Genomic DNA, 22,879 nt, shown 5'->3' on the forward strand with positions numbered 1-22,879 from the left:
CACACTAGCTTAGAGACTACGTTATAACTCCTGAGAGACCCCTCATTTCAATCTGTGAATATATTGATCAACTTTAGTTAAGCATTCGTTATCTTAATTTGTCTTGCACAATGCAATTTTACATATCTCTGGAATACCAAGGTATATTCTCCTGTAAGGCAATGCTTACATTTCTACGACTATTGTAAATTCCCACATTTAATACAATCCAGTACAATCTACAATCTAACCCATCATTTACCCTACCACGTTGTCACAGTTACTAAATAGTTTGATAAGCAACCTACTTTGAAATTAAAATCATATTTTTCCAGAATATTCTTTATTCGACATAGTCTCCTTAGCTTACATCAAGTCCAACGATTTTACAACTTCTTTATGCCGTTCAAATAAGGCGATTTTGAAAGTTCTGCAAAATAGGCAGTCAATTGCGTCAATAAAATAATCATTTAAATATATATACATATATATATATATATATATATATATATATATATATATATATATATATATATATATATATATATATATATATATATATATAAATGTGTTAGTTTTGTGGTAATGTATTTAGATGTTTATAACGTTCATTGATATGCTGAATAGCCAAATTTTTGACGAAATGCATCTGAAGATGCTCTGAGCGAAAGTACTTGGCAAAATTAAATAAGAAAACTGTGCTTGATATCTACCTTTTATTTGTTCAATTAATATTTTTTATAGGTAGCGGGTAGGAACTCCTTTTGGATAGTCCTATCAGGGAAAGTGAATCAATCCATGCCTTCCGCAGATTCCAGGTGTTTCCTGACCCGGGAAACTAGTACATGCTCAGGGTCCCTTGTCCAGGGTCACGGATGAAGCCCACAACGGCATCCAGGGCGGAGAAGAAGATCTTCACAACGGTCTGGAAGGCGGAGGTGGCAGCCCAATGATTTTAGGGCTTATATAAAATCGAGGGGAAGATTGATCTCTAAAGTCCAGAAAGACAGTCAATCTAAAGGATGAAAACCTTAAGACAAATTTCCTGGCCCTCCAGGTTGGTGGTTGGATCATTGAGCTAGCTCCTTAATATCTAGAAAAAAAACTACTGCTAAAAATCCCAAACCAAGTCTCGGAAATATAGACGGATCTAAACAAAGACGAAAACGGCTACGAAAAAGAACCATGATGATAGGTACATGGAATGTACAAGGAATAAGGGGTAAAACTGAAGAGATCATTAAAGAAGTAAAACAACTTGGCCTCAACATAGTGACCCTCACTGAAACAAAGAAGAAGGGGGTTGGATCAGTAATGATAGGAGACTACATACACTTGTATAGCGGCGTACCAAAGGAAGAAAGAGCTAAGAGAGGAGTATCCGTAATTATTAACAAAAAGTTTAAAAGGAAAATTACCAGCTGGACTGCAATAGATGAAAATATCCTGCAAGTAAATATGACCCTACACCAAAAAAAAAACAACAATACTAGCAATCTATGCCCCCTCAGAGGATGAGAATGCAACCACAAAAGACGAATTCTTTGCAAAATTAAACGAAGTTATTAATAGAGTTGGAAATAACCGAGAAATATTTTTATTAGGCGATTTTAATGGAAGAACAGGAAACAAGCGCCACAACAATGTAATTGGACCTTATGGAGAAGACGTCGTAAATGATAAAGGAGAAAGACTTATCAATCTCTGTGAAAGTAATAGACTCAAAATAACTAACGGATATTACTGTCACAAAAACATACACAAATATACATGGTTTCAACCAACAAGGAATCTTAAGTCTATAATAGATTACGTGATAGTTAAACAAAATTCACAAATACTCATTAGAGATATTAGAGCTATGAGAGGAGCAGTATGCGGATCAGATCACCACATGGTCAGGGCAAAAATTGTTTTCCCATATAGATTAAAGGACAGTGTCTCATCAAGCCAAGACGAACAACTTTTAGAAAGAATTGATCTTCCTCAATACAATCTGTCCAGTTTAATTCATAAGAGCACCCGCACACTATATAAGACTCGAATGGACTCCAAACTTGACGAAACACTAACAAATATCAAATACATATATGAGAACATAATATCAAGTATTCATCAAACAGCACAGGAGGTCTTAGGAATCAAACAAAATAAAATTAGTAACAAGCTTTGGTGGAATGAAGACGTCGAAAATGCGGTAACAGAAAAGAAAAGATTATACAATAAGTGGTTGAATACAAAAGATGACGTAGACAAAGACCGATACAATGAAATGAAGAAGAAAACTAGAAAGATAGTTATGACCTCCAGAAATGAGATGTGGGATAGAAGGTACAGAGAGATAGAATCTTATATTGGAGGACGACAATGCACTGAGGCGTGGAAGTTTAAAAACTCTGTTAAGAAGCCGACTAACGAGAAAGTGATTCTAAATCCCATGAATCCCGAGGATTGGACACATTATTACAAACATCTATTAAATGAGAACAGAGACGAATTTAAAGAAGATATGAATTCATCAAGAATCGAAATTCTGGGAGAGCATATTACCATAGACATCAACATAGTTCAAAAAGCTATAGCAGGGATGAAGAATGGGAAAGCAAGTGGACCAGAGGGAGTAACTACGGAATTAATAAAGAATGGCTCAGAGAAATTACACAGAATGATCACGGTGATATTTAACGAATATATTAATGGACATCCAACACCAGGAGAATGGAAAACAGCATATATGACCCCAATATATAAAAAAGGTGACAGGAGAAATTGTAAAAACTATAGAGGGATATCGGTCACAAGTTCAATGAGTCGACTATACGGTCGAATACTACGGGACCTGATAGAGGAAGATTATCAATCGTCTGAAGACGAAGAACAAGGAGGATTTAGAGCAGGTCGTTCATGTACAGATAACATCTTCTGTCTTAAACAAATTATAGAAAAGAAAATTGTGACAAATAGAGAGTTACATATGACTTTTGTAGATCTTGAGAAGGCATATGACACAGTCCCGCTAAATAAACTATGGGAAGTCCTGGGCACATCAAACATACATCAAACATTGGTTAGTGCTCTCAAAGATCTATATTATGGTTCAAACTCCCAAATGAAATTCGGAAACCTCTTAGCTGAAAAATTTGCAGTTACTAAGGGTCTCAGACAAGGATGTTGTATCTCTCCGACTCTATTTAAGATTTATATCTCTGCAGCTCTGAAACAATGGAAAAGGAAAGTCAAAGGAATGGGTGTACAATTGAACGATCAGGATTACATATATACTTTACAGTTTGCAGATGATCAGGTGGTGATCTCAAATGACAAAGATGACATGGAATACATGCTTAGAAAACTAATTGAAGAATACCAGAAATGGGGATTAAATATCAATTTAGAAAAGACAAAATACCTCTCAATTGGAGCTAAAGCAGAACAACTCGATATCGATGACAATCAAAAAATAAATCCATGCAACGAATATAAATACCTGGGCGTCATCTTCGACCGTAGTGGAAAAGACGAACGAGAAATAGAACATCGAATTGTACAAGCACGAAGAGCTATAGCATGTTTGAACGGAATTCTATGGAGTAAAGAAATATCAAAGAAAAGAAAATGGAACATCTATGAGACAATGGTTAAAACTAGCCTACTTTATGGAGCTGAGACATGGAGAATAACCGAAAAATATAAGAAAAAGGTCGAAGCCACGGAAATGGATGCCATCAGAAGATCGATGAGAATATCAAGAGCCGACAGAATACGGAATGAAGTGATAAAACAACAAATGGGTATAGAGGGCACTATAGTTGAGGATATTGAGAGAAAACAGCTCATATGGTATGGGCATGTGAGCCGAATGGGGGACGAAAGATTGCCTAAAAAAACGATGATGTGGCAACCCCCAGAGAAGAGGAAACGAGGAAGACCACCACAGAGCTGGAACCTGGGAGTTAGGAAAGCGATTAGCGCTCGAAATCTGGACGAAAACCTAACTCAAGACAGAATACAGTGGCGTTTGGGAGTCGGACAACGTCGTAAGACGTTATTAAAAAACCGAATATATATATATATATAATATTTTTTTCGAGATAAATTTTTTCTTTACGAGCCATCTCTTTACAGTTAGTAACACATTATATTTAGAATAGGCCAAATTAGGAGAATAGGTAGGATAATACAACAATTCGAAACCAAATTCCTAAATTTTTGCCAGTATCATAAAGCCTTTATAAGACGATGCATTTGTTTTTAAGAAACAACACCTTTCTCTTCGACATGTGGGGCTATTACTCACTCAGTATCTGCTAAGTTTTTCCAATAATATAAAATAACTTTGGCTATAAATAGTTTTACCTTTGTTGGATATAAAATTAAAATTATGACTTTGTCGTTCCAAAATACAGTAGCCACCACCTTTCCGATGCCTTAAGTCACTATTGGCCTTTTCGGTACACTTTTGCCGGCTTCAACCCAGTACCAGGCGTTTATCCTTTTCTCTGATGTAAATTGATCATTTATCCATGTTTCATCAACGGTTACCAATCGATGACAAAAGTTTGACCGATTGCGCTTTATTTGGTCCAAACACTGCTAAGAAGTAGTAACACAATCATATTCCAAACACGTTAGCTTTATGCAGCGGTCAAAAAAATAATAATGAATGCAGTACCCTACAATATGAAATGAATTCCTAAAAAAGGACTTACTTTCTGGAAAATAATTGAATTAAACTTCATTCCCAAATATCTAAAGCAGGTCTAGCCGCCAAGTATTTAACATTTATTTTGCCCAAAATGGGTACATGGCAAACTCCCAGCTACGAAAAATGTAAATAATTTATATTCATAGTGATAAAATCCTAAGGAACTATAAAAATATGTTTTGTAATAATACGATATTTTATAACGTAAGGAATCGCAGTATTTGTCAAATATGAACAAAATTTGGCATGCACAACTTTATGATACAAACATATCTGGGTTACATTCGATTTCAATACGGTCCTGTGATCACTGTTGCCGCCTTTTTATTACACGGTGTTCGGCAGCGTGTTATGCGATGGAAAAATGTCTGGACACGTTTTTGCTTTCACTTCGTAAGTGAAATGTTAACAACGTGCCAGGTCAGTTGAGTTGCGAGGATTACATACGAATACGAACATAAAAGGAGATTTTCGGGCGAGAATTTACTATAATCCTACTATAATTGGGGATATGGCTCCGCAACCAACCCCAAATTTCACTTAAAATTATTAATTATATACCAAGCAGTGATTCCGTAAGCGCTCCTTCTTTTTGAGAGTTGTGTAAATGAAACTAAGTATAATGCGTACTATAAAGTTCCATTCACAGTAGTTATTACTACAATTTATTTCGAAACGATTTTAGGGCAAGTTTTTTTAAGGGCTTGTTTTTTACCAGGAGGAACCTCTGTAACAAATTTCAAGACTAATCGTGCTTTTTTTTCAAATTTATTACACAGTCAAACACAGTTTTACAGAGAATGACAGATCTTTTTTATGGTGATGTTGTTGCAGATGATCCTTGCAGTCAAACCTGACGCAATAAAACAGTTGAAAGTCACTTTTTGCTGCTTTACCTACTTTTCTAGTTCTTTAGCAAGAAATTGATGTCGTTAAGTAGGTCTAAACATTGAATGCATCGCAAACTTTTTCCGAATTTATATGTATAAATATACTCTTACCTGGCAAATACTTTTTCTAAACTCTAAGATGCTAATATTCTTTTTTGTTTTTCGACATATTGTACAAGAATTTTGGAGAGCTGCGTTGATGAGAGATATATTACCGTCCATAAGATTAGTACACCCCATGCTCTTATTATACTGAAAAAGAAGAGTCTTTGCTATCTTTTTCGGAATATCTTTTTACATTTTTGACCGGCTGAACACTAAAAGTAGTGAGCAAAACTTTGTTGTCTCTATAAAGAACGTATTAAATACCAGTCTCTTATATAATGTCGAACAATATTCCCTCTTTTCCATTTTTTGTTTGGAAATAAGTGAACAATTTCTGAAAATTCTTAATAGCTTTATAGCCGAAACGTTATTGCCGAATCTTACAGGCTTTCCTCTGATAGCTGTTTGCATCCATGATGCCCAAAGTAGAGTATCATCGAATCATTGTAATCTTTATTTTTTTCTGAGACAAAATGCTCTATGAACGATTTTTTTAACATATCTGTAAGTGGTCTAAGTTTGTACATTTTGTCATTTTTATCTATACTATTATTGTAACAATAAAACACTGAAAACGTGTTGTGGGCACACAACATAAACTGGCAGCCTATCATAGTATGTTACATAGATTAACAGAAATTCCGATGTCAAAATACAATTTTGAGACAGAATTAAATATCATTAAGCAAATAGAAGTAAATAATGAATACAACGAACAAACAGTTATTAAAATGTTAAATCAAAAACTGCACCTTCAAACCATCAACCATACTATCAAAAAAAAACCCAGTACCTTCTGCTCGATTACATATACAGGCAAAATATCAACAAAAATAGCCAAACACATAAAAAAAAAGAAATAACACCAGCTTTCAAAACAAATAACAACCTAGGCAAATATATTAAAAACAACAAAAGCCAAAATAAAAAACACTTACACAGTGGTGTGTACAAACTTAAATGTGGCGACTGTCCAAAAACTTACATCGGACAAACTGGTAGAAATTTTAATAAACGAATAGCAGAACATAAAAGGGCTTTTAATAATAGAAAAGCAGATTTTACATACGCACTTCACCTTCTAGATCATAATCATTCTTTTAATGCCGAATTTAACATTCTTAACATTCAAAATAAAGGCCTTAAGCTATCTTTGTTAGAATCTATGGAAATCAACAAATTAAAAAACACAGATATAATCCTGAATGACCAACTTGAGACAAACAGTTCTCCCCTCCTCAACCTATTTCATTAGAGACTATAAAGTGTAAACGCATGCCAAAAATAGATTACTTGAGAAAGGCAATCAGCCGAAACAGCTGTAGTGATAAGAGTTTAAAATAAATTTTGTGGAGGTTTTGAAAACAAAAGTTTCAGTGTTTTATTGTTACATAAAATAAAACGACAAATTTGTAGAAACCAGTCCCGTCTCATGGCATCAGACACCAAAATATTTTGCATATCAGGGCTTCTCTCCCAGTAGCTTTTTTTTTTAGATAATAGCTTATTATATCATGAACAAACAACTCATATACAATACCATACTTAAAAGTGTAATCACATATGGCAGCGAAGTTTGGCAAATGAAACAAAGAACAGAGAAACTGTTACTAGCAACAGAAATGGACTTCTGGAGAAGAGCAGCAGGAAAATCAAGAAGAGATCGGATACCAAATGAGAGAATACGTGAAATGATGGGAGTCAAGCATACAATAGTTGATGACATAAAAACAAAACAGTTAATATGGTACGGCTATGTACAGAGAATGCCAGATGACAGGATTCCAAAACAGATTTTGACGTGGACACCACAAGGGAGAAGGAAAAGAGGAAGGCCGAGAAAAAGCTGGAGAGAGGGAATTGAAAAAGAACTAGAGGAAAGAGAAATCCCTCCAGGCCTATGGCTGAATAGAGAAGAATGGCGGTTAGGAGTCGGAAGGCGTCGGAGAACGCTGTAAACCGATAGTAGTAGTAGTAGTAGCTTATTATATCAGAGAGAGAATTCACTTACTACTAAGAGAATTGCCATAAATACTTTCAATTCAGGAAGTGTCACGTTAGTGTCAGTTAATTTATAAGTAGAGCATATTTTGTTGTTTCAGACTATCATTTGTAGCAACTAATCAATAATAAATAAGTCACACAGTTGCACACAACACATCTCTGAATATTTATTGTAATCCCCTTTTGGAAAGTTGCGCTGCGTAGACTGAAGGTTTCCGTCAATATAAGTTGTATGTTATGGCAGAGAAATTACCAGTCGGGGATTTATATTAGTTTTTATTTGATTAGAACTATTTACGTTTTGCAAATCATAACTTGTTTTTAGGTTTGATTGTACAGCTTCACGACGTTCAGAGCCTTACAAATAAAACTTCTGCACCTGCATGAAGTTGACAAGTATAAAAGTTATGCAGATAACCTTTGTCTTCGTCACCTGAATCCTCATCCGTAAGGAAATTTTATTTAGGCATCCCAAAATAAATGTCTGTTACATCATCTTCTTCATATGACATATATAAAGCTTTCTGTAGAGTCAGTCCACTGAAATTATAAAAGTATTAGTTTTGACTACATAACCGCTTAGTGGGTCCATATGGGTACAGCAACATTTACATGAATTTTTAACTGTCGCTTGAAATCTTGGTACAAAAATATGTAGCTACGTTATGTTTAAAGATCTTTTAAAATCTAAGAAATTGATTTGATCCTATTAATCCCAAAAAAAGGTACTGAAAATATACTTACATACATCGGATGTCCATTATACATTTTACTGTAACCCGATTTTCTAACTTCCTATGCTTGAGAAGTCTAATAAAACACTGATGAGTATTTATCAGCGCAGGTTTAGACAAGTCTAGATAAAGTATTCATGTGGTAAACACATTGTTGACTAACTATTTTAGTTTAATTTTATTGACAGGTGGGTTCATATGGTTCTACTGGTGCTAATGGGTTAAACTTGATTAGGGTATCTTTTGCAACATTACTCAAACATTATGCTTAGAAGGATAGTTATGTTCCTGCTTAAAATATGAATTAAGGTCTTCTGCTGTATTTAGTTCTAGTCTAATGTCTGAGTTTATAACTATATATGTGATGGTAACCATAGGAGGACAGTTTTTTTGTTCCTTAGCTGTTGCAACACTTAATTTTTGGTTCATCTAGCACCGGTGTACATTTTAGATAAGAGATATCTCAGTCACTTATCTGAGTAAGTGTCTATAAAAAATTTAACTAATTCAGTTGTTTACATACAACTAATTATAGCGTTGGATAAGATAATTGTATAAGATAAGATATTACTATTTTACAGTTAATTGTTTCAAGGAATAGGATAGACTTAGCGTTTTCTTCGGTCGACTAAAGATGGTTTCACTAGCTCCATAGAAATAGTTCTACTAACTGCTGATATTTTACATAGCGACAAATCATATAATTGTTTTTTTTTAAACTTTAAAACCGTGTTAGAGCCATATTAAAAAAGTCGGGTTTATCTTTTAATTTTATTACACCGTAATTTTTTCTTTGATCGGATAAAATTGACTTACTTTTACCTCCTTAGGTAGGAACGTTATTATTAATTCAACTCAAACACCAAATAAAAGTAATATAATAAATTTCAAGAAAATTCAGATATGTAACACAAATAATATTATTTTAATATCACTCGCACTTTTCATTCGTTAATAACATTGATATTAATTACTTTTTAAACAAATATTTTGTTACATAATATTTCTCTCTTCTAAATAACGTATATCTCCTAAATTTTAAACACTGGCTTTCACATTTAACTATTTTTGGGAATAAAAGTCGAAATAGTTATATGTAATATTTCAATGTGTTAAAATTTTGTTGGAAATTAAAATAGAAACATATAAATAACTACGTACTTCGAACCAACTGTGACATATAAATTTGATATCAATTTTATTTAAAAAAACTCGTAGCGTTTATTACGCTGATAATGTTCGTTTTTTTACCACAATATAATTGCAATTCCAATTTAATATTTTTGATCGTATTCACCTGCTACCTGTTCCACCAATACGCAGTATAATGGGTATTGGTCAAATATGACATAATAATTAATACATTAAAAACCAGGTCAATTATAAACATTTACAGGTTAAAGCACATACTCTTTATTTCAGACCATTTTAAAATGATTTTCAAAGGGGAAATCTAAACGTTTAAGATCACCACAAAATAGTTCAAATAGTATTGTCAGGAAATAAATTAATTTTACCATAAGTAAAAAGAGTTACTATAGAAAGAAAACATTTAAAGATAAAAGAATCTTATTATTTATCTTATGTAACCTATAATAAAGGGTCTCCAATTTGATATAGATAAGTAAAAAAAGTAATTAACATCACTAAAGAGAAACAAGCTGTAGGGCAGATAAGTTTTAATGGGAACGCCTAAGAATTATGAATTAACAGGAAACACTATGAGTTACATCGATATTCATTATGACTAATAATAGTGGTAAAATAACACAAAAACACAAAAAGGGCTACAGTCTACTACAAACAAGAGTAACAAACACAGAGATATTAACTGCGATATATTTTAAGTACTATTAACTAAGTTTCAAGCTTTCGAAAATGTTTATTTTCATCATTAGGAAAAACTGAAATAAAGTGCGACTGTTATAAAGCATCCTTGAAAAATATATTAAAAGGTGTCTTTTTTATATCATATATAATATATATATATATATATATATATATATATATATATATATATATATATATATATATATATATATATATATATATATATATATATATATATATATATATATATATATATATATATATATATATATATATATATATATATATATATATATATATATATATATATATATATATATATATATTGTAAAGACTACGACCGTCAATTTATATTTCTAAAGTATTCAACTAGTGAATTCAGAGGTTTAATCGGTCATTCAGGTTGGCAAATAAAAAAAAGAAGTCAACTACTTCATAAGTTTATTGAAGACGTTTCGCTTTATATTTCTAAAGCTTCATCAGTTCTCTAAAATATAACAAATGACATTGAGTTTATAAGAATTACAGATATAGTTCATAACTTACAACTCAATATGTAGTATGTTATCGATGTTATCATATCTACTGTACACTTTACTCCTTATTTAAAACTAACTTAACCAAAAAAGAAAAAACAAAAAACAAAAACAAAAAACACACAAACTTTGCAGAAAATAATGTTCATATTCGTAGATATGAATATTTAAAAAATTTTAAACGAACATTTGGCTTCATTTAGATGGTTCTCCACTGAAGACCAACAAATCAGAACTTTGTTGGTCTTCAGTGGAGAACCATCTAAATGAAGCCAAATGTTCGTTTAAAATTTTTTAAATATTCATATCTACGAATATGAACATTATTTTCTGCAAAGTTTGTGTGTTTTTTGTTTTTGTTTTTTGCTTTTTTCTTTTTTGGTTAAGTTAGTTTTAAATAAGGAGTAAAGTGTACAGTAGATATGATAACATCGATAACATACTACATATTGAGTTGTAAGTTATGAACTATATCTGTATTTCTTATAAACTCAATGTCATTTGTTATATTTTAGAGAACTGATGAAGCTTTAGAAATATAAAGCGAAACGTCTTCAATAAACTTATGAAGTAGTTGACTTCTTTTTTTTATTTGCCAACCTGAATGACCGATTAAACCTCTGAATTCACTAGTTGAATACTTTAGAAATATATATATATATATATATATATATATATATATATATATATATATATATATATATATATATATATGTGTGTGTATATATAATTTATAAAAAGGTTTTTTTATATCTTACGTTACGAACAAAGTGATAGGTCAAAAATTCAGTAGAATGAGAGGAAGGAATTTAGTTAGTCTTTCGTTGTTATTTTCTGCATCTAATTTGTAGTTGCGATCCACACAGAACATCATAAATTGTCTCCATATATAAGATTTAAATTTTCTTGTGTTACTCGGTATATTTTCTTCAATGCTTTGGTTTATAATTTCGTTTGAAGTACCACCGAAACGACTCATTTTGACGTATATAGCTACAATAATTTTTTTGGCAAACGTCAAACTTTGCTTTGCGATCGGTATCCATGGTTACGTCGTTGAAAACACGAAGCTGATAGACCAATCAGAATTGAAAGACAGTTGATGTTTTCGCGATAGCACAAGTTGTTTTTGGTTTGTGATTGGTCAGATTATGTGAAAATTTTAAGATGAGTGAAATAGTCCAAGTAATATAAATTCTTTATGTTATACAACTATTCTAATCAGTATTTTTTGATCAATATTTCATACCCCTCTCATTTAAATAATATTAAAATATTTAATACCTAAACAATTTTCAAATTTTCAAATATCTAATAAATACAAATATTTTAACAATAGGTGCGGAAGGTTTCTCGACTTGCCTTTACAATTAGCTAATTAATGTAATAGACATAATAAAGGTATTACAATTTAAATATTTCTTACCTGGTAATTATTCTGTATAATATAGTATTTACTAAAACTAAACTTCATTTCAGTTATGTTACATTCATAAAAGGGACTAACGATTCAATTTAGTTTAGCCCTGTACTCACAACTCGAATACGAGTCAATTTTTTAAAACAGTTAAAATTTATAATTTTTGTAATAAAGTATTTTCATATTTTTAATATTTAAACGTTTAAAAAATATAGAAGCACAGAATAACATTTCAGAATGCTTTACAATTAGGATAGTTAAGAAAAAAAAATTAGTTAAAGGGTGAAAAATAGAGGATAGTCAAATTGAAAAAAAAACCCTTTTTACAATTTGATTTTTTTTTACCTTAAATTTTAACCTAAAAGAATTATTGATATCCCACAAGGGGTAGTTAAGGGGTGAAAAATTACTAAAGTGGCAATAAATTCGTAAAAACCTAGCAGAACACTGTGGTATAGCATATTTTTTTTTTGAAATTCTTCTTGCTTAAATATTAAGCTAGCCGGAATCACTCTTATTAGGACTGAGTTTGGTGGTAAAAAACTTTTAGGGTGGTAATAAATTAGTGAAGAATTAGTAAAAAAAAATTAGTGAAAAAAAAGTTGTTTTTGAAATTGGATTCCGCTCATGTGTCCCCGCAAGCTTCAGGGTCCTAATACGGGCACTTTGTGTCTTCGTAAATACCTAGATCTTCTGAGAAATCACATAATTTCAGCAGTTTGAGCATTATCTATTACTATGGATGAAATTTGTTTACAGCAAGACGGCTGTCCAGGTCTTATTACACGGGAGGTGTTTTTTACAGATTACGTTTCCAGATAGAGTTATTGGTGCAAAAGGTACTATAAAAATGCTTCCTTTCTCTCCTTGCACTTTTGAAATTTTTCGTACGGGGTTATGTCAAGCAAAAAATTTACCGACTTGACCATGAACGTGCCGAAAACTTTTAAAAAGTTTTAATTAAAATTAAAAAAATGTTATTTTGTACAATAAATTGGTCTAATTTATGCCGTTAAGAATTTAATATGTCATTTTTAGGAATTGAGATTAAAGAAGCTGTTGATTTAATCTATGAACCTGCTTTTAAATTTTGCTCTTGACAAGACTGCCCATAGTGCTTACGGGTCTATCACAGACATGTGATTACATGTTATTCTTTTGGACATACGAGTCAATATAATAATAGGAAGTTTTTGTAACTACCTAACCTAACGTATCTCCCTTCGTAAACAACTAACGTATCGAAGAAGATGAACGTTAAATTGAGAGTTTTTGTTCTGCACGTAACGTAACGATGGTGTTGCCCTCACCGAATTAGTGATTAACTAATAAATTGTCAGTGCCAGTCTTGTCCTTGTCATTTAACCCTATTTTTAATTTTTGAGATAAACGCGATATTAGATGTAGGTGCCTTTATTGATGATGAAGAAGACGAAAATATAGAAGATGCCCTTCTTCTCCACATCTTGCACGACTATACGGCCGCTTTAATTTTAATACCATTAAAAATATTTTTCGCTTTTGAATTAAATTCCACCTTTCTGGATGGTCGTAAGGGTTCTTGCCTACAACAAGAACAAATCATCTTCATTGCTAAAGTGAAGTCGTTTTCTACTGCTTTCTATTATTTATAAAAATCAAAACAAATATACGTAACCACATATGTAAAAATACACGTACCAAGTGTGCTTATGTAATGTGGATGTTGAAATTTTGGTAATCGGGTAAGATTCCCTTGCGCATTCGGTTACCTTCGGCTCGATAGGGATGCGTATGAACGTAACGTACCAGCCCGTTACGTTAGGTAATACGTATCTAGATACGTTAGTTCAACTATTATTGCGCATTCTTATATGTCAAAAATATACGTTACGTATACGTATTTGCTTGCACAAAAACTCTCTATTTATTCTTAGTTCGTTGCGTTGTCTTAATACCCTACAGTCAGATAATTTTTTCCATACCTGTATATATATATATATATATATATATATATGTATTTATATATATATATAAATATATATAAATATATATATATATATATATATATATATATATATATATATATATATATATATATATATATATTTATATATAACGGAGTACTGACATTTATGACAGATATAAATCTTAAAAAAATCAGCAACTTATATCAGCAAGAATCAGAACAGGAAACCAACTTAATAGAATTTGTGATAATTAGAGATAAATCCAATAGAAATGGGTTTTATTGCCACCACCTTTTATCATATAGTCAGAAGTATTTAAAGCAGTCCTAAAAGCCATCGCTGAGGGCGTACTGATAAATGAAGAACGTCTGACTAATTTTAAATATACCATTGGAGAATAATATTTGGAGATAACTTGCAAGGTCTATCGACACTAGTTACTATGGTGGCAGAAACCAATCAGCATTAATGATACAGCCTCAACTTGAATCCTAAAAAACGTAATAAGTGATAATAAAAACCATACCACACCGCAATAATTAATAATCGATTCTTAGACAATAACAAAAGTAAACTGATGTTTATTTAAGACCCAAATATTTTAATTCTTGATGTAAAAATAACTAATACGGGTCTTAACTTGCACCGACGCTATTTATAACTACTTTAACGCATAAAGTGCCCAAGCTACTAAAACCCCATTTAGTATTCAGTGTCATTGTGTCAGTCGCTGTTAACTCTCAACTTTTCAGGCTGTTCGGGAACTTGTCAGTAAACTGTTTACTTTTCATATTCAAAGTTATATTAAGTTTTAAAATAAAGTACTTTGTTGTAGTTTAGGATGTTAATAGGTATATAAGAATTGGGAGATAGTTAAACAATTTTTAAATCAGGGAATAATGTATAATTATGATAAATGGTGAAGAGAGTTTTGTTAGTGTTTTTATTGTGTATTATTCTGTTCTATATAATAAACTACATTTTTTTTTAATTTCTAAATATGTACGTGGTGGTAAACATTTTAAATATATCATTTACATTTTCATCTTGTTCTTGATTACAGAGATTAGGGGTTTATTGCCGTTCTGGAATCAAAGTATACTCCAACTATTTAAGCGACATCCTACACTTCCTGCCCTTGCAGTTTGTAATTTACCTAGTGAATTTTTATTTGTTCTATTTAAATATATAGTTCATGTTTTTATAAAATTTCATAAACTCCGTGTTGTTCATTTCGAATGTTGTCTTAGATTGATCGGAAAAGAAATTAAGGTGTTGGTTAAGGTGTAAATATTATCTTGATTCCTTTTGATTTAAAAATTTTGAATGGACCTGCTAAGCTCTCTACTTTAGGACAAGCTCTGATTTAAAATGGTTACAGCAAAGATCACATCAACCGCAGAATTACAGACATCAATCTCTACCCAAAAACTTATACTCTCTCATCTCATATCTTTTCTTTCTTCCATCAAAGGGGTTATGAACAACATTCACAAAATTCCTAAATCAAGAGGAATAAAGGCAATATTTATCTTCCAACAAAGGAGCCACACACATAAGGTTATTCTGCATTATTAAATTTATAAAACTCAAAAAGAAATTTAATATTAAATTAACTAAAATAAATAAATACAGATTACCGAACATTTTTCCCACCAAAAATAATGTTTTTAAAGTTTTAAAGTAAAAGTAAAAAAAAAAAGGAAAAAAAATAAGGAAAACTTAAGTAAAACTTTATTAACAAAGGCAGTTACATTACTCAATAGCCTGGGAGTGAACAAATCTTGACCACTGGTCTTTTCATCGTGCCGCGAGAAGTTTTAATCTCGATAACGCGAATTACTTGTCATCATCTTGTCCTGGAAAAACGTTAACAATTTGACGAAGTTTCCATTGCAAAGGAGTTTGCTTATAATTTTTAATAACTACCAGATCCACCTTAGCAACCGGAGGAGACTGTTTAGTTCACTTGTGTCTTTGTTGAAAAGTGTTAATATATTCCAAAGACCAACGTTGCCAGAAATCGCTTTGAATACTTTGCAACAGCTGTCAACGACTTAATTTATTAAGACTTAAATGACTTAAATCGGTATCAGGAATCGGATTATAATCGCAGATCATAGGTATCTGAGCTAATGAGGCACAAGGGATGAGAATTAAGGGGAGCCTCGGCTTATGTTTAAACTGCATAAAATTCCTTAAATTTTAAGTTTTGCTTGCCAATAACCCGGTAAAAATTGTATTTAAATGACTTGACGCCAGCCTCGGCTAATCCATTTAATTTGAGATGAAGCGGGCAGATTAAAATTCCCAGAATTGTCTAATTTTTGGTGCAGCATTTTAAGCAAATCCTTTAATTTGATTATTAGCCAAACACATAAAAAAGTAAGAAATAACAACAGGTTTTAGAGCAAACAACAACTTAAACAAATATATTAAAAACAGCAAGAGCAAAAAGAAAAAGCACTAACACAGTGGTGTATAGAAACTTAAATGTGGTGGCTGCCCAAAAATCTTACATCGGTCAAACTAGTGGAACTTTTAACAAAAGTAGAGCAGAACGTAAAAGGGGCTTTTAATAATAGAAAAACAGATTCTAACGTACGAACATTAACATCTAGACCATAATCATACTTTTAATGACGAATTTCAAATACTTCACATTCAAAATAAAGGCCTTAAGATATATTTATTAAAATTTATGGAAATTAACAAATTAAAAAATAAAGACATACGTTTAAGTAACTAACTAGTGACAAGTAGTTCTCCCCTCCTCAACTTATTCATTCAAAGACTATAGTGTAAACGCAAGCAAATCATCAATATATATTACTTCCGTTTGAAGCAGTTAAGGATGTAAGTAATTATTTTTTCTATTTTTTTTTTTAAATAGTGATATAAAATTTTGTGAGCAATATTTAATTTTATATTTTTAAACAATCCTATTTCTTTTTGATTAAAAATGAGGTTATATGAAAATTTTTATTTTTAGAGAGTAGCAGCGGCGTTAAATATAAGCCTGTCCCTTGTAAATAAAATTGCAGTAATCAGTGATCAGTTTTCAGTCTTTAGTTCGGCTCTAGCAGTCGGACGATACGGACGCGAGTCAGCGAAGTGTGCTTAGGTGGGGACAACTGACCTGTTGCCAACGGAGCTTCTCAGCTCCCGGTGTGTAAGACACCGTGCGTGACACAGGCACTTGTTTTTCAAATAAGCGAAGAGTGGATGCGAGGCTGTCATTAAGTTAAACCTCGAGGGGTTGCCTTTATGGGCTCCTCGTAGGAGGCTTTTGATAGCTTCGTGTTTACGAAAAATTCGGGTTCATCTCAGTGGGTCGACAGGGATGACACTGTAAGGCTTAGTAATTTGTATTCTAAGTCGGACAGAAACGGCCCCTGCCTCTGAGGTGAGAGAAACTTCAAGAGGATCCCTCCCTGAGAAATCAGGGAGTGAACTACCGTGAGGTTGCTGGGACGACACCCAGGAAAACCGTCAGGCAGCGGCTTGGCGGAGAGAAAAAAACAGAGTCGTCTGAGTAATAAACTCCAATTTTAGTTTTGAACACTTATGTTCACTGCCTTACGGCAAGATGAGTGAAATTCCCCCCCAAAAAAGTGATGTCACGCAGGTGACATCACAAGAAAAAGAAGATGGTGACTATCCCGAGTCACTCACCCCTACGGTTGCTTCAGCGATAAAGCTATATAACAACTTTACATCTAAATTATCCCCTGAATCCGAGTTAATCGAAGATACCTCCGATGATGAATCGTTCGTCCCGAACGAAGATGAAGCATACAGCGAGGTGGAAACAGACGATAGCGTCTCAACCACCATGGACGCCCAGTCGGACGAACCCCAGAACGTCCAGTCGGACGACCACCTGAACGCCCAGACGGACGCAACATTAAGCGCCGAAGCCCCGCCCCCACTAGATGAAAGTAACATCGAAATGAAAGCCCCCACGGTGGACATCATCTCCATCGTCTACGATGCCGAGCCGGAGGTAGGCAAAAAACAAAAAAGGCAAAGGCCAACTGCAGAACTCTCTGATGAAGAAGAAGTGTCCAAAAAATCAAAGGATAAAGACGAAAGCGGTCTCTACAAATCGGTAGACCTGTTAACAGAGCAGATAAGACAACTGCAGAAAGAGAGTCGCCAGCGCGAAAAACAGGCACAGGCCCAAATCCAGGATCTCCTAACTCAGATGACTGAGTTAAGGAAGGAGAACCAAGAGAAGGACAAAGAAATTAAGAAACTGATCGGCCATATAATGGCTCTGACCGAGCGAAATGAAAAGCTGGTACAGGAAGAAAAAGAAAGGGATAAGGCCTTGTGGGAAACTCACAAGCCCAGAGAAGAAACTCCACGCAAGATGGAAAAAGCCACTCCTTCCGCGTCTGGAGGCGCAGTAAAGCCGAAAGAACAACGGAAAACACAGGAAAAAGAAACGGAGAAAAACGAAGCAGGATGGACAAAAGTCCAAAAAAAAGAAAAAGCAAAGAAAGGCACCGTTACTGAGAAACCTACAAACAGTAGCGAGAAACCCAAAAAATCTTTGAGTGTTGTTGAAAAACAAACTCAAAAGATCCAAGAAAGGAACGACGAAGCGCTCACTAAAGCCGCTAAAGACACCCAGAAAAGAAGTGAGCAAAGAAAAGCCCAGAAAAACTTGGAGACACAAAAAGAAACCCAAGTTGATAAAGAAATCAACGATGCCCCTCAGATACCTGCAGAGGTTAACGTCAGAAGACCTAAACCTCCTGCGATCATCCTAAAGACGGTCGCAGAACATCAAGCGATCCTGCAAAAAGCGGCTAAAAAAGGTATATACTCCGACAATAAATTTGCCAGATCTGGCAGATCAATAGTAATAAATACTAAAACCATGGAAGACTACCTAGGAGTAGTTAAAATACTAGAAGAACATACACCAAAGGTAGAGTATATTGCCTACCCAATAGACAGTGAGAAACTAAAGAGGGTGATACTAAAAGGGCTATCTGCAAGCACGAATACAGAATTAATTCTAAATGAATTAAGACAAAAAGATGTTGACGCAACAAGAGTCAGCAACATGTTCTCAAAAAAAGAAGGTAAACAAATACTGCCTTTCTTCATGATCACCCTCAAGGAGGATGACGTACAAAAAATACGAAAAGTTACAAACTTGTGCTATATGAGGGTTCGTTTCGAAGACGAACTTTAAATAACGAAGGACACCCTACAGTGTTTTAACTGCCAGGGATACTACCACAGTTCTAAGGCTTGCCACTGCGACTCCAGACCATCTCAGCCATCTTAGCAACGACTGCGAGAAGAGTAAAGAAACAGCTCCAAAATGTGCCAACTGCGATCAAGCGCACACGGCTAACTACAGAGGTTGCTCAAAAGCTCCTAAAAAGAAGACCCCTGCCCCCGTAAAACCGGCGAGCAGGCCAATAAAACCAGCAACAACATCCACGAGCTTTAGCTACGCTCAAGCAGCTAAAACAACCCCAGAAGAAGCAGCTCCCACAATGAATGACGCTGCCACTCTTATTGCTACATTCCACACGGAGTATAACAAAAAAATGATGGAGATGATGTCCATGATGGACAGAGCTACAAAGATGATGACTGCATTCGGTGAAATAAATCGACAATGCTAGCGAACCGTACGGAGGATCTACGCATAGGGTCCTGGAATTCCGGTGGAATTTTCAAAAAACTCAACCTTTTGGATGAGATGATCAACAGATTAGAGCTCGATATCGTAGCCCTTCAAGAAACCAAATTAGTGGAAAGGAAGAAAACCAAATTCCCAGGCTACGATATCTATAGAACTGACCATAGAGCGATATCAGGAGGAACAGCCATACTAGTTAAAAAAGGCTTAGAACATGAACACATACCAACACCAGATGGACTGGTGACAATGGAAGCCACGCTAGTCAGATTAAAGGCCAACAACGAAACACTAAAAATAGTGTCAGCTTATGTCAGACCTAACGATTTGATATTCGATGAAGACTTGAGCCTAATCCTCGATACAGAAGAGCCCACAGTGATTATAGGAGACCTTAATGCGAGATCTCCCCTATGGTTCGACAGAGCAACCAATAACAACGGAAGACGACTTTGCGGCCATCTCGAAAACAGACCAAACACCTACGTGATCGGACCAACAGGACCGACCTGTTTTCACGGACAACTCCCAACACATCTAGACATTGCAATCCTACACAACGTGGGTCAACAACACGAGATACAATCTCTAAATGAAGGCGATTCAACGCACAATCTAATCGTCCTGACCCTGGGTGCAATAGAACTAAACTATTTGCAGCCCCACCAAAAGAAGATTACAAACTGGTCAAACTTCAGAAGGGTTTTTAGCGAAAACATCGGTAACATCCCAACAATAAACAACATCACAGAACTAGAAGACAGTGTAACTAAATTAGAAACAACCATAAATAATGCTATCGATGCCAGCTCAAAAATCGAAAACACTACCAGACAAAAAGGAAGATTCGGAGATATTAGTCTCGAACTACAAAACCTAATAAAGGAAAAAAATAGAAAAAGAAGAAGAGCCTACCGTACTAGAACTCTAGAAGATAAAAGGATTGCAAATGAGCTAGACAGGGAAGTTAAAAGACAACTACGAGAACATAGAAGCGAAAACTGGGACAACTATATCCAAGAATTAGACCCAAACAAATCCGCCTTCTGGAAACTATCGAAAATACTCCGACAGGACAAGAAACCCATACCTCCCATACACGGAGAAAACGGGATTGTTCATACGGAGAGAGATAAAGCTGAAGTCCTAAAGGACGAACTAGAAAGAGCATGCAGAAACAACGAAAATCCCAATGAAGACATAGACTTCGAAGAAGAGGTAGAAAGAACAGCTAGAAGATTAAAGAGAAGAAAGGGTAGAATAGGAATAACTCATACATCTCCTGATGAAATTAAAGAGCTAATTAAACTCTCTAATGCCAAAAAAGCCCCAGGACCTGACAACATCACAAACAGGGCACTCAAAAACCTACCCAACAAAGCTATTGTCTACATAACGAACACAGTAAACAACATGCTCAAATTAAGATATTTCCCAGACAGATGGAAGGAGGCACATATAATTATGATCAAAAAACCAGGGAAAGATGGCACTTTTCCGCAAAACTATAGACCTATCAGCTTATTATCATCAATAAGCAAGATAGCGGAAAGAGTTATACTAAAAAGACTCAATGAAGAATCGGAAGCATTAGGCACCATACCAGAAGCTCAATTTGGATTCAGAAGCGAACATTCATGCGAACTACAAGTTCTACGTTTCACAGAATTCACAACTAAAGGATATAACGAAAAAATGTACACGGCAACAGCATTTCTGGACGTCAGTAAAGCATTTGACAGGGTCTGGCATGATGGACTCATCTATAAAATGAACACCATGGGATACAGCGAGGCGATGACATGCCTCCTTGGATCATACCTAGCCAACAGAAGGTTCAGAGTTCGGACAGGGGCAACCCTGTCCGAGGTCGGGACCCTGGAGGCAGGTGTGCCTCAGGGAGCTGTTTTGTCGCCTTACTTGTACACCATCTATACGGCCGACACGCCAAAAGAACCAGGATCCCTGTTAAGTCTTTACGCTGACGATACGGCAATAGCTGTTAGCTGGAGAAATCCAAACCATGCAGCTAATCATCTGCAGAGAGCACTCAATAGATTCATAAGATGGTGCATCAAATGGAAAATAGCCATAAACCCAGATAAAACACAGGCTGTAATGTTTAGTCACAGAAAAAGTGTACCGAATCAAGAACTAACAATTGGAAACACCCCAGTACAATGGACAAATGAGGCCAAATACCTAGGAGTGTTACTCGACAAAAAACTTACATTTACGCAGCACATAAACCAGCAAACGTATAGAGCCAAAACGCTGAAAAGTCAGCTCTCATCGCTAATTGGCAGAAGAAGCAAATTAAGGTTCAAAACCAAAATTAGGATGGCAAATAGCATTATCCTACCAGTCCTCTCGTATGCCTCCGCTGCGTGGGGACACACCTGTAAAACTAACAGGAAGAAAATACAAACAGCGCAAAATCAATTAATAAGAGACGCCCTGAATCTGCCAAGATATGTACCTCTGAGAAATTTATACAGAGACTCAGGACAAACGATGATCCTACACACAATGGACAAAAAGGCATACGAACTTTTCAATGGACTAAATAACCACCCAAGCAGCATGTTGAGAGAGCTGACAAACTACAACGCAAACACCAGGACGGTACACAGAAGACCTAAACAGCAAATAGCCGGATATAGGATCCCAAACCAATAAATGAAGAATGAGATGGTCGCAAAGACGTCTAAATAAAAGAATGCAGTCATCAGAAAACAACCACCCAAAAAAATCCTTCTCTTTTAGGACTCTGGCGAGAGGATACAGGTGCCACGGCACTTAGTTAAGGACACTATACACCGGGGTGTGTGGAGGCCGTATACACCCTGCAATGCACACCCCAACCCACCCACACAATTTAGCATGTAAGAAATTAAAGGGTAAGTATTGTGCCGGCATTTTAAAGTCCCAACGCCAAGGAAGACCCCACAAAAAAAAAAAAAAAAAAAAAAAAAAAAATCGGTTGTTTTCTCTTAAATCCAGTCAGTTTTTAATCAATTTTAATCATTAAACGTTTTAACGTAAAGTCACTTTAATTT

General features: G+C 34.4%; 1 protein-coding gene across 2 annotated transcripts in view; it reads right to left on the bottom strand.

The window, feature by feature from the left end:
* The window catches only part of LOC140441434 (5-hydroxytryptamine receptor-like), a 2,088,213-nt gene that overhangs the window by 159,688 nt on the left and 1,905,646 nt on the right, over positions 1–22,879 (bottom strand). The gene's annotated exons all lie outside the window — the stretch shown is intronic.

The sequence above is a fragment of the Diabrotica undecimpunctata genome, chromosome 5 (assembly GCF_040954645.1).
Source record: "Diabrotica undecimpunctata isolate CICGRU chromosome 5, icDiaUnde3, whole genome shotgun sequence".
Classification (NCBI taxonomy): Eukaryota; Metazoa; Arthropoda; class Insecta; order Coleoptera; family Chrysomelidae; genus Diabrotica; species Diabrotica undecimpunctata.